Here is a 12,126-nt window from a genome sequence, read left to right on the forward strand (position 1 = left end):
AATCTACTAATATAAATACGAGTAATTTATGAAAATTTAATTAGATGAGATAACTATTCCTTATTTAACTCAACTAATTTGAGTAAAACAAGGACAATAAATCTTGTTGTATATATATTTGTATAGCAACAGTTTACTTAAATACAAAATACAATTTGTTATTCTTTGTAATTATGAAACTGTTGCTATAAAATTACAATTAAGGCTCTATAGTTGCTATTTCTAAAATTTTCCCTATTAGTTTCTGATCACCTGTAAATAGTTGATAAGCCTCAAGTGTTGAAAAACATTTGTAGATTTTGAAACTAAATTTATAAGTAATTTATTATTATGTGTTTAGCTAAAAGTTCAAAAATTTATCATAAGTTGATATTATGTATGACAAAAAAATGTCAATAAGTGCTTTTAAACATAATTCTTATGTCAAGATTTATTAGTTAGTCTATCTTCATTTAGGTTTAATAGTTTGTTCAAAAGTAAATATAATAAAAAACTTAATTAAGATGTTCAAGGTACTTTTTTTAAAAACCTAAAATCGGACAAGGTTTTAAAAAAGTAATATACCAAGGTTCTTTACATGGCCAGGACCAATAATGACCTCGCCCAAACAAAATAGGAAATAAATGACCCAAATGTAAAACAACCCAATGATAAACTCTGAAAAGGGAAAGCGGAGAGACTTATGTCTCTAGAATCTATCAGTTGAAATTAATGTCCACACCTCCATTTCCATGGAAATTTCAGTCCAATGAGATAATGAGTAGCACATCAATAATCGATCTACTAGTTCACCTCAACAAGAACTCATAATTTGATTCATCGATTCTTCAGCTAATTTCGTGCTTCACTGTAAACTAAGTTCCATTATACCCTAATTATCTTTGGTACTTTTCTTAAGAATTTTAACCTTTTTACCACTATATTAAGGGTTGAACCTCAAGTGAGGTTAATACCACCATCGACTCCAGTTGTAGAAGAGATATAAAACGACTAAAGTTCATTACAGTTCATGATTATTCTCTTTCTTGATGTAGGTATATAGAGATTCTGGATATGTCGATCTGTTAATACAAAAAATAGGCTACCTGAGACGTGATTTGTTCTTGGGGAAACTCTCAAATACTCTCACAGATGTGGGTAAGTAAATCAGTGAAATTTGTTCAGTCTGGGAAGCCGGTTAAATTTCGTATTCATTTACCTACATATCTAGAATGGTAGTCTTACCCTTGCATATTAGAACACCTCTGTTGGTCACTGTCGTATGCCTTCTCTATTGATAATCGGCAGTTTTGTTGCTTTCTCTTTAATTGCTGTCATGTTTTTACTACACAATGCCTGCATTTACATATCATCTTCCATAACCCTCCTTGTATTTGGTAGACCTTGCTTGTCTAGAATTAAGATTTTTTTTCATTCTAGGTATATCTTGAAATTGTCCTATGTGATAAATACCTGCCAAAGAAAACACGAGATTAGCAAAAATCCAACACAAAGGGATCTTCCATTCCCTTTTACCCATCTGAACAAAGGCCAAAGAGTGTGATTCTAATATCACATTATTAATAAAATAATCCCTGCAAAACAATAATCCTTCTTTAATATCCCTTTCCTCAGCTACAAGGTTAGTGGTATCTTGAATTCTTATACCCTTCGTAACCACTATATCACCTTCTGAATCCTTAATATAGAAAGAAATAACACTAGGACAAGGATTGACCCTATATGATCCATATATATTGCAGTTACCCAATTCATAAGAGGCAAAAACAATCTCACTACTTTGTTAGTATAACTAGGTTTGTACCTTTCCAAAACACCAACAATTTGTGTTCTATTTTGATTTTCACGACTGAGACTGAATCTGCTCCTTAAGAACTTTTTTACAGTGTCAGTCACTTCCCAAATTACTTTTCCAGTTGTATTGCTTCCACCATGAAGTAATGTATTCCTTCTCTTCCACAAAAACCACATAATACAACAGGTACTATCTAGAACACCCCTAATATTCTACTATTATTTGCAATGCTCCACCATTTTCTGACTGTCTACTTTAAATTGAGTAAGGGATTGAACCCTGTTATTCCAAAGAAGTATCTCCAAATTGTTTGAGCTATATTCCTTTTGAAGAATAATGCTAAATTAATTCAACTTCCTTACTAACACAACATCTACAAAACTGAGAAATATTAGTATTCCAGGAATGCATTACCTGTGAAACATGTACTTTCCTTTACCAAATTCTACAAGCAGTTAAGGATAATTTGAAAGGGAGACTTTTAGACCACAACTTCTTTAGATCATCACTAACATCTTCTTTTTGCCTTAGTAATTCCCAACCAGCATTTGTGACTGTCCACCAAGGTTGGTCACTTTGATTACTAAGTTTACACTACCCCATAGTATCTCTGACATGCTCTACTATGTTTTCTGTGGCATAATTCATTATCTCTTCAATATTCCAACCCTACTCATTGAGGAACACATCAATATCTCTAATCTAGTGATAAGTTTGAACCTTTTTCTAATGTTTGAACAAAAGACCTAGGTTAGTCCAATTTTCAAACCAAATACTAAAGGTTCCACCACTAGGTTTCCACCATAGTACTTTTTCCAAGGTATCCTTATTCTCTAATATTTTCCATACGTGATATCCACCCTTTCATTCCACCAAAGCTGTAATCTACTTCTTGAAATATTTGTTCTGAAAAAATAGGACCATATATTAATATGAGTTCTGAATTTCCACCATAATTTTGCATATGAAACTTGATAAACTTCAAACATAGATCTAAAATCAAGTCCTCCTTCATCAAACATAGATCTAAAATCAGGTCCTCCTTCATCAAACATAGATCTAAAATCAGGTCCTCCTTCATTCTTTGGTAGACATATCGTACTCCATGATGACCAATGTTTACTCCTTCCTAATTCCTCATTACTCTAGAAAAATTTAGCAAAGATTTTGTGAAGTTCCTTGATGACACAAATGGGAGGAACATGGCTAGTAAAACATAGATTGGGATGTTTAGTAAAACACTAGTGATTAAAACCTATTTACCTCTATAAGAAAGCAACCTACCTTTCTAAGATCGCAATTTTCCCTTTACCTTTTCAATTTACTCTGCATAATATCCCTTTCTCTTCCTTGTGTTAGTGATCGAGCACCCTAGGTATTTCATAGGAAAATTGCCCCTTTTCATACCTAAAGAATGATTCACCGCCTCCACAGTGTGTCTGGCAGCATTTCTATTCATGTAAAATAGAATCTTCTTAGCATTCACCTTTTACCCTAACTTTCTTTCATAATTCTTTAGAATCCTCATAATCATCAACATATGCCAGGTGATTCATATTTTAACTCCACATAGGCATCCCATACCCTACCAAAAATTATTCATGAATAAAGAATTTAGGGTCCTTATCAATAGGATTCCTTGCTTTACACCCCTAGTGGAATTAAAAAAGCCATGGGATTTTCCATTTATCAATACTGAGTAGTATTTGTTTATTACTAGTCTCCATATCACATCTACAAAATTCTTAGAAAACCCCATCTTTCTTAAAACCTTCATAAGAAAGAACCATGGATTCTGTCATATGCTTTTGCCACATCAAGCTTGATCACCATATTAGCAGATTTTCCGCTCTTACCAATATCAACTACAATCCCTTGAGCAAGCAAAACATTTTCAATAATGCTTCTCCCCTTAACAAAACCTAACTGGTTGGTAGAGATAATTTTTGGCAGCAATGCTTCTATTATATCATGGACAATCCTAGAATTGCTCAAACTAGTTGGCCTCAAATTTGAGAAAGTCTAAATTAGATATTTCTTAGGTATGAGAACCAAATTAGTGTGAGTAATTAATCTAGTCAAAGAGTTGCCTTTATAGAAATTCTGCACCATTCTCACTATATCTGGACCAACAGTACCCCAAACTTGGAAAAATTTTCCTGATAGGTATCAAGACTGCTGACACTCTCCCCTTGAGGTTTAAAATATCCCTTCTCACCTCATCTTCATCTGGTACTTTACATAAGTGATCGTTTTCCTAAAAGTTGACCATTTTTGGTATGTGAGATAACAAAGAGAATGATGTTGAATCTCTTTCTTGGGTGAATTAATTCTATTAAAATTCAACTGCAATATTATCAATCTCTCCTTCATGTTCTAACTAAAACCCTTGATGATCTTGAATTTTATTCACCTTCAGTCTTTGTCTTCTTTCTTTTACAACACTAAAAAAATCAACTATTTTTGTCACCATTTTCAAATCAATCATAACCAACCTTCTTTTGCTAGAAGGACTCCTCTATAGCAAGGTATTTGTTGTACTCGGTCTTTGCTAATTTTATCACCATGCTATTTTCTATAGAAGGGTCTCCATCATATAATTTCTTCCCAATTCTAGCAATATCTTCTCTAATGATCAACTACTAAAAATTATCTCCATGTATCTCTCAGATCTATATTGTCAGCACCTTTTTAATCTTCTTGATTTTCCTCTTGAAGTCCATAAAAGGGTCAGAAGAAAAGATTGACTCCAAATTAAACATCATAATCTCCTTAAAAGACCCATAAGTGATCCAGAAATTAAGGAACTTAAAAGGTCTACGACATTAGGGGCATCTGTATGATAAGAGATTAATAAAGGTGCATGATTTGACTTAGTTTTGGGTAGGCGTTCCAACTCTAAATGAGAAAATAAATATTTAAATTGCTCACTATAGAGCACTCTGTCCAGACTCTTAGAGATACAATCAAAATCTGCCTTGTTATTCTACTAAGTGAATAGACATCCTTTAAAAGACACTTAAGCAAGATCACAAGTCTCAATGAGACATCTAAAATCATCAGTATATAGGCAAACCTTCCATTCTTTCTTCCTTATTCAGTACCATGTTAAAATCTCCTCCTATGATCCATGGTTGAGTTATAAGTTGAGCAACAGTAGAAAGATCATCCCATAATTCTAGCCTATGGTTACTATCATACTTAGCATAGACTAGTGAAGCAAAGTAACAAAAACCAGTAGCTAACTCCTAGAGATGTAAAGTTAGTCACTGATCAGTGTCACTTAAGATTGTAACATCATATCCCTAGTTAATGAACACCCAAATCTGACTATTTTTGTTCTATTTAGCTTCTTGCATCCTTAGTATATTCTTGTATATATTGATGTTTCTATAATACTGAAAAGGCTCCAATAGAGCCACAAATGCAAACTTATGATATTTGTAAAGCATTTGCACTCTTTGAAAGGCATGATGTGATCTTATTAACCTAATTTTCCAAATGAATGACTTATTTATTAGGTTATACATGCCTACATTCTCTTTGGTTGTACTCTACTGGGAAGTGTTGTATCACTCTGCCCCTTGTTTCTCCCATTTCTGGTAGATTTTAGGGTTTTTCTTGATCTTGGTGATAAGTTTGCATCTTTAAAAATTTGATCTTCCTTTTCTGCATGTAATTTTTTCACATCATCATCACTTGCTGCATATTTTATTCTATTATCAATCTTATGAGCTATTATATCATGTAGAGCTTTATTAGGAAATTCAATATCCCCTAGCACCATAAGAGATTCATCTATCTTCATAATAATTGGTATCTCCATTAATAACATAGGATCATTATCAGGTGTCAACTGTTGTATATTTATCCCTTCTTTATTAATCATTTATATTTGTAACTCTATTTTCCTTGACTACAGGTGTCAAAACTGATGTTTTTGTATTTATTTCCCTTATTATACACTATCTTGCACATCATGTGTTTCTTGCTTTTTAATTGACTCATTATCGACCTCCCTTTATTTTACAAGACTTGCTGTATTATTTGGCTTATCTTGATGAAATGCTTTTGTTATCCACTCTCTTGTGGACATTATCTTCTTTTCAGTGTCACTCCTTAATATTTTTGAGTTTGTGTTGTACTTCTTTGCTGTAACTTCATTTCTGACTACTTTTGTGTTGGTTTTATTTGTATTTTCTCCACTTATTAGAGCTTCTACTACTTGAGTTATTATGGTCGGATGCTCTTCTGAGTTGTTGCAATATTGATAGGTCACACAATATTGTTTTTTTTCTAGTTATTATCTCCTTTTGATTCTCTGTTAGTCTCTTCTTTCTCTTGCAAGACCTCAAAATCATTGGGCTTTGTTATAGCTTTGTTAATGGAGGTATGCTTAACAGGTGGTCTAAGGTAACCCTTTTCATTTCCCACCACCCGAAATATTCTTTGAATAGGATTCCACATTGACAAAATAATTTTCCCATTAATATATCTTTTTTGAACTGGAACTTCATCTTTTTATGGAGCACATTCATCCTCTTTCTCTTCTTAAACTTATTTTCTTAACACCGGGTGTAAACTCCTACATTCACTCTCCTCATGTCCTTGGAGTTTACAAGTATGAAAATACTTGGGGAGAATTTCATGTTGAATTCTTACTTTATGAATTCTTTTAGCCTGTGTTTTATTGTTTACCACCTCTAATTCAACAAATCTAATAACTTAGCAGCCAAATCTACTTGAACCTTGACTCTAGCTCAATTAGGCTTGGTTTTATTTATTATTTCGATAACAAGGTGTATTGTCTTGCCAACAGAAGCAACTAAAGAAAAAAGAAATTCCTTCACAAAAAAGTAGCTAGTAAATTTGAGAAGGAAATCCATGCCATAGCTTGAGTTTTCTCAACTCCAGGTTTGAAATTAGTGTCACATAAAAAGGGTCTCACTTGAAATTAGTGTCGTATATCCTATCCTAAGAAATTATGTAGTAAACATTATTTGATAACATGTTAACATAGTCTTCCATTTGATTGAATCTCATCAAAATATGTCAATTCCTAAAAAGACCTATTTTACATTCCGCTTTGACATTGCATTTCTTTGGAATTTGTTCTTTATGACCTTTCAAATCTGACAAACTTGACTTTTCTATAACTACAAATTGCAAATCTTCCTTGATATTCATCATACTAGACTCTTTTCCCATCCAAGTTATTCTAGGAACTCCATCGCTATATGTCACTGGCTTCATATCAAGTGCTTCCATAAATGTCTTAGTAATTTTTCATTGATGTTTAATTAAGTCCACATACTTCACTTTGTTATTTTGATTACTTCCATCATTTTTATCCTTGTATTTGAATCTTTAGTTGGCAAACTAGGTTTTTTTTAGAGAATTAGGGTGATATACTCAGTGAAGTTGGTAGGGGATGTAAGTGATTTAGTAGTGATACTCAGGTAAGCCTCCTCCAACCGACTAGTGGCTAGACCGCTATTTGATCGGTGATAATTTAGGGTTTCCTAATTTATAGGGATCACCAGATGTAACGCCCCGAGTCTGCTCATAATCCCGAAGGACCACAAGCTAACCCACGACTGGTACATACTACATTAATTGAATAATAATACTGTAATATGCAGAAATTAGGTGGAAAACATGCCATAAGGTTAAATACTGACATAAAACTTCATACGGTATAACAATACCAAAACTAAAACATCTATCTGAAAATACTCTAGTTTGATAAGCCTCTCAAAGGTTTGAAATAGGGAATTGATGGGACAAGTCCCCAACTAACTTTAAACTACTGAAATAATTAAAATGCTAAAGTAATAATCATGTCCTCGAACTATGAGAACTCACCACTAACTCTGAATGCTGAAAATCTGTAATTGCTAGGAATGATCGGGAGCCAATGCGTCTGAACCTATGATTTAAAACATCATAGCACAATAGAAAGGTATGCGTTAGTACTTGGAAGGTACTGGTATGCAAAGTGACGTATGCTGATATATATGGGTTCATGAACAATACTGATTGAAAAACATAAATGTAATTGAATGAGAGTACATAGATAAATACGTAAATTGTAATTGAGATTGTGATAACACTGGATATTGAGTTTGAATACTAATTAACTGATATCTGATTCTACTAATACTGAATTACTGATAACTGAGTGACTGTATCTGATAGTCCTAAATATGGAACTATGCTGAGTTCTGTACTGAGCTGAGTGACTGTATCTGACAGTCCTAAATCTATAAAACTAAACTGAGTTCTATACTGAGATTGGAACTGAAACTGAGACTGTAGGAGGTAATTATCTAACCTACATGCCCATTTCTAAATAGATTGGGGTCCAACCTATAACCCTAGTTGGAAGGGTGTCAATACCGTGCCACGGGTAAAGACAAGCTGAGTCACCCTTATCTGGAAGGTGCTCTAAACGAGAATGGTGGTACCCTCAACTGGCAGGTAGATCACCTCATCAACCCTCAATTGGCAGGTTGATGTTTCAACCTACGCTGGCTACATAGTTTTGGAACACAAGGACTGCTTCTAAGGATCACACCCTCTACTAGCAGGTGAGTCCCCATCCTTGGGCTTACTTGGTGCTGAATCCTGCTCTCAACTGAATAGACCCTAGACTGATTTCTAAACTGTTCTAAGCTGGATGGAACTGTTACTGATCATACTATTTAACTAAACTGAATTGAGTTTACTGAGTTCCATGGACTGACAGAATACCACTGAGTTCTATTAACTGACTGAGTACTACTGAGTTTTCCTGAGTTCTGTAACTGATTGAATTCTACTTATTGTGACATGGCTGAATACTATTCTATAACTGACACTGGCTCTAAGCATACAACTAAATTATCGGGTATTAAATACCCCTAGGACTCAATAGCATGAAAAGCAAATCATTGCATGACTTTAGTAGCATAATGGTTCTAGCTTACTAACAATACATAACTTAGGCATTTCTGTCAAACACTTGATATACATTGGGCATGTGCAAGATTGAATTCACATAATAGCATGTTATGCTTGGGCTAGTTAATTCACATACGCATTTTGACAAACACTTGAGAAGCATGGGTATTTCACATATCAATACACATGTAGTACTATCATGAATTCTACATTCAACTTGTAACTCAAGAATTTAACATGAAGTTCACAATGTTCAATTCACAATTAACTAGCTTACATGAAACTTGGGGAAAATCATGGAGTTATATCACCATTAACGTCATAATCATGAATACATTCAAGACCCAACAAGAAATACATGAAAGCAATTAACTTAAATTTTAAAAAAGTTTCTTGGACTCTTAAGGGTGGAAGGATACCCTTGGATGAACACTTCACAAACCTTAGTGCTTGAATTTTGAAAGATTGGTGGTGGTTTCTTGAGCTCTTGATTTGAAATTGATCCCCCTAGGGTTTCTATTCTTGAGAAATTTGAGAGTAATGAATGAATTTAGCCTCTAAAGGGGCTTAATCTCGTGATAAATGTGGGAAAAGACCCTATTACCCCTGAGGATATGACTTTTGATGACTGAAAACTGAACTGTCGATGCACAGACCGACGTGCCGCGTCGTTAGCATCGACACGATAGCCAACATGCCGTATCAAGTCCACGTCGGTTCACTAGAAATTACCACTGGAAGCCAAGGAAAATTTTGATCGACGCGATGGCCGATGCGCCGCGTCGAGGTCGCGTCGCTACACTATTTTGGATTCCTAAACGTGGTTCAAACGAGGTCTAAAAAATATGAAACTCATCCGAGAATACCTACTGACATTTCTGATCATGAATTAATCTAAAGATTAACATTTTAAGGTCCTAGAGGTCGTGAAATAGAGTTGCCAACTTATGAAGGCCAAAATGACACTAAGTTTGAGTACTTAGCTAAATTTTTCTAAGTCTTGGACTCCTTAGCAATCTTGAAAGACAGAGTTGAGCTTAGGATTTTGCGGGATCTTACACCAGATGAAGGGGAAATTTTTAGTTAACTTTAGATATTAAAGGTACTTGTAATTATGTAAAGGGAAAAAGTTAGAAGAGACTCCAAATTAATCTGAACATGACTAATATATTAATCAAGCATAAAGAGTTAGGTAAACTTATTTCTTTGTTTCATCGGAAGTTATAAATTTTTTATAGATCCAATTTTATTTTATGATTAGAGAAGTATTATAGAGAATGTGTTGTCAGCATAAGAGACTATTACTGACATAAGAAAGAGTGGAAAACCCGCCAATGTGGTAATTAAGCTTAACTTGGACAAGGACTATACATAGTGGACTGGAGCTTTCTGATTAAAGTTTTAGAGAAAATGGGGTTTGATATTTAGGTGGTGCATAAGATTTGGAGACTGGCAGTTAATTAATGGTATTCTGTATTGATAAATGGTCAATCTTATGGTTTATTTCATTCTTCTAGCTGGTGAAGAAAGGAAATATATTATCCCCTTCTTTTTTCTTATTATCTATTGAAGTCTTATGTAGTGCTCTAAATAATTTGTTTAACAACAAAGATTTCAATAGTTTTAGAATGCCAAAGTGGAGCGATAACATCAACCATCTTACCTATGATTATGATACCATTATTTTTGTTAATGTTGATAGAAGGACTTTATAATTAAAAATGGGGATATTCGGGGAATATGAAAGGAAAGCTGAGCTAAAAATAAATAAATAAAAGTTTTTTTTTTTTTATGTAAATAGTAAGAAAGTTCATGCAACTATTCAGGAAGTGGAGGATTGTACTGGCTTTACTAGAGGCAATTTTTCTTTGTTGTATTTGGATTGTCCAACTGGTTATGCTAGAAAAAGGAAACACTACGTTGTTAATCTAATGAAAAAAGTACAGAATAAGCTTCAAGCTTGGAAGGGAAATTTTTTTTTCTTTTGGGGGTAAGTTGTATTGATCAATCATGTTCTACAGAAAATTCCTATATATTTTTTATCTTCCATCATTCCTCCCAATTTATTCTTCATGATCTATATAGATTTTTTGCAAGCTTTCTATGAAATTTTAATGAGGAAAGTAGAAACAAGCACTGGGTCTCATGGTATGAGATTTCCTTATCCAAGGAAGCGGGTGTATTGGGTTTTAGGTCACTCTTTGATGTATTAAAGGCTCTTAATGCTAAACTATGGTGGACTTTTAGAACAAAGAAATTTTGTTGACTAATTTTATCTAGAACACGTATTGTAAAAGGCAGAGTCTTCAGATGCTGGAATTGAGAGGAGGAACACAAATATGGAAGTACATATTGGAAACCACAAACTACATTGATTAACAAATCTGATGAAAATCTAAGTGTGGGCATTCTAGTATTTGGTTTGATAATCGGACCAAGCTTGGAACTCTATATTTCTATTTCCTATTGAATTATTCTAGTAATTACTCATTTGATGTGGTAAAACATTTTATGTTGCAGAAAGGTGGAACGATACCCGACTTTATAAAAAATTCCTAGATGACATTTGCAATCATGTTACGAAGAAATTTGAGGTAGTTGAGGATTTTGAATAATGGGATAGACCGTGGTAGCTGATAAACAGTTCAGGAAAGTTCACTATTGGAAGTGCTTGGGAACTGCTATGACAAATATGAGAATAAGCAGGTATACAATGAAATTTAGGGAAAAATGGTGCCTTTCAAGATTAGTTTTTTCTTCTAGAGGTTGTGGAAGCAAAGAATCCTATTGGAGAATTTCAAATAAAAATAGGACTGGTGAATAATGTTGTTTGTTGTTGTTGTGATAGTGTTCTAGTTGAGACCTTTCAACATTTGTTTATGAGTGTTCAAATACTAATGAGATTTTGAAGTTGTTGATTTCACTTCATATTTTGACTCCAAATTAGTCTAATTACCTTGAATATATTCTCAAATATGTATATTGCCTAGTCGACATTTTTCCAATATTTCCAACCAAACCTACTCAAAAAATAAATTTAAAAGTCTCATATTTCAAATATCAAATTAAAGATTCAAGTAAGTCTATTGTGATTGTTCTTCAAAGCTTAACAAATTAGAGGTTATTAGTGATTGAGATTCAATCAAGTAAATCTGAGAGAAAAGATTAGGAGGATGAATAGGGCACAAAAAGAATAGAGAATTATTCGTTAGATATTAGCCTTGTTCCTAGATTTTAAATGGGTGCATATGGATGTAGTTTTTGTCCCCACAAGATATAAATAAGATTTTATGGATAAATCCTGGTATTGGATCATAGTGACACGTCTACCTAGTTTTGTGTGAATAGGAGTGGCACTCGTGGCACGCCTGCCTCATATTGTGTGGATT

The 12,126-nt window shown here is 33.7% G+C and overlaps 1 non-coding gene across 2 annotated transcripts; it reads left to right on the forward strand.

Annotated features, from left to right (window-relative positions):
• The first annotated feature begins 589 nt into the window (after nt 1–589).
• On the forward strand, nt 590–11,680 carry LOC107863646. Of its 2 annotated transcripts, none has more exons than XR_007053020.1 (3): nt 590–884; nt 1,035–1,137; nt 11,258–11,680. It is a non-coding gene; the product is annotated as an uncharacterized LOC107863646 (transcript). The 2 variants fall into 2 exon arrangements; XR_007053019.1 differs by having other exon boundaries at nt 593–849.
• Nucleotides 11,681–12,126: the final 446 nt, after the last annotated feature.

Source organism: Capsicum annuum, chromosome 3 (assembly GCF_002878395.1).
Source record: "Capsicum annuum cultivar UCD-10X-F1 chromosome 3, UCD10Xv1.1, whole genome shotgun sequence".
Classification (NCBI taxonomy): domain Eukaryota; kingdom Viridiplantae; phylum Streptophyta; class Magnoliopsida; order Solanales; family Solanaceae; genus Capsicum; species Capsicum annuum.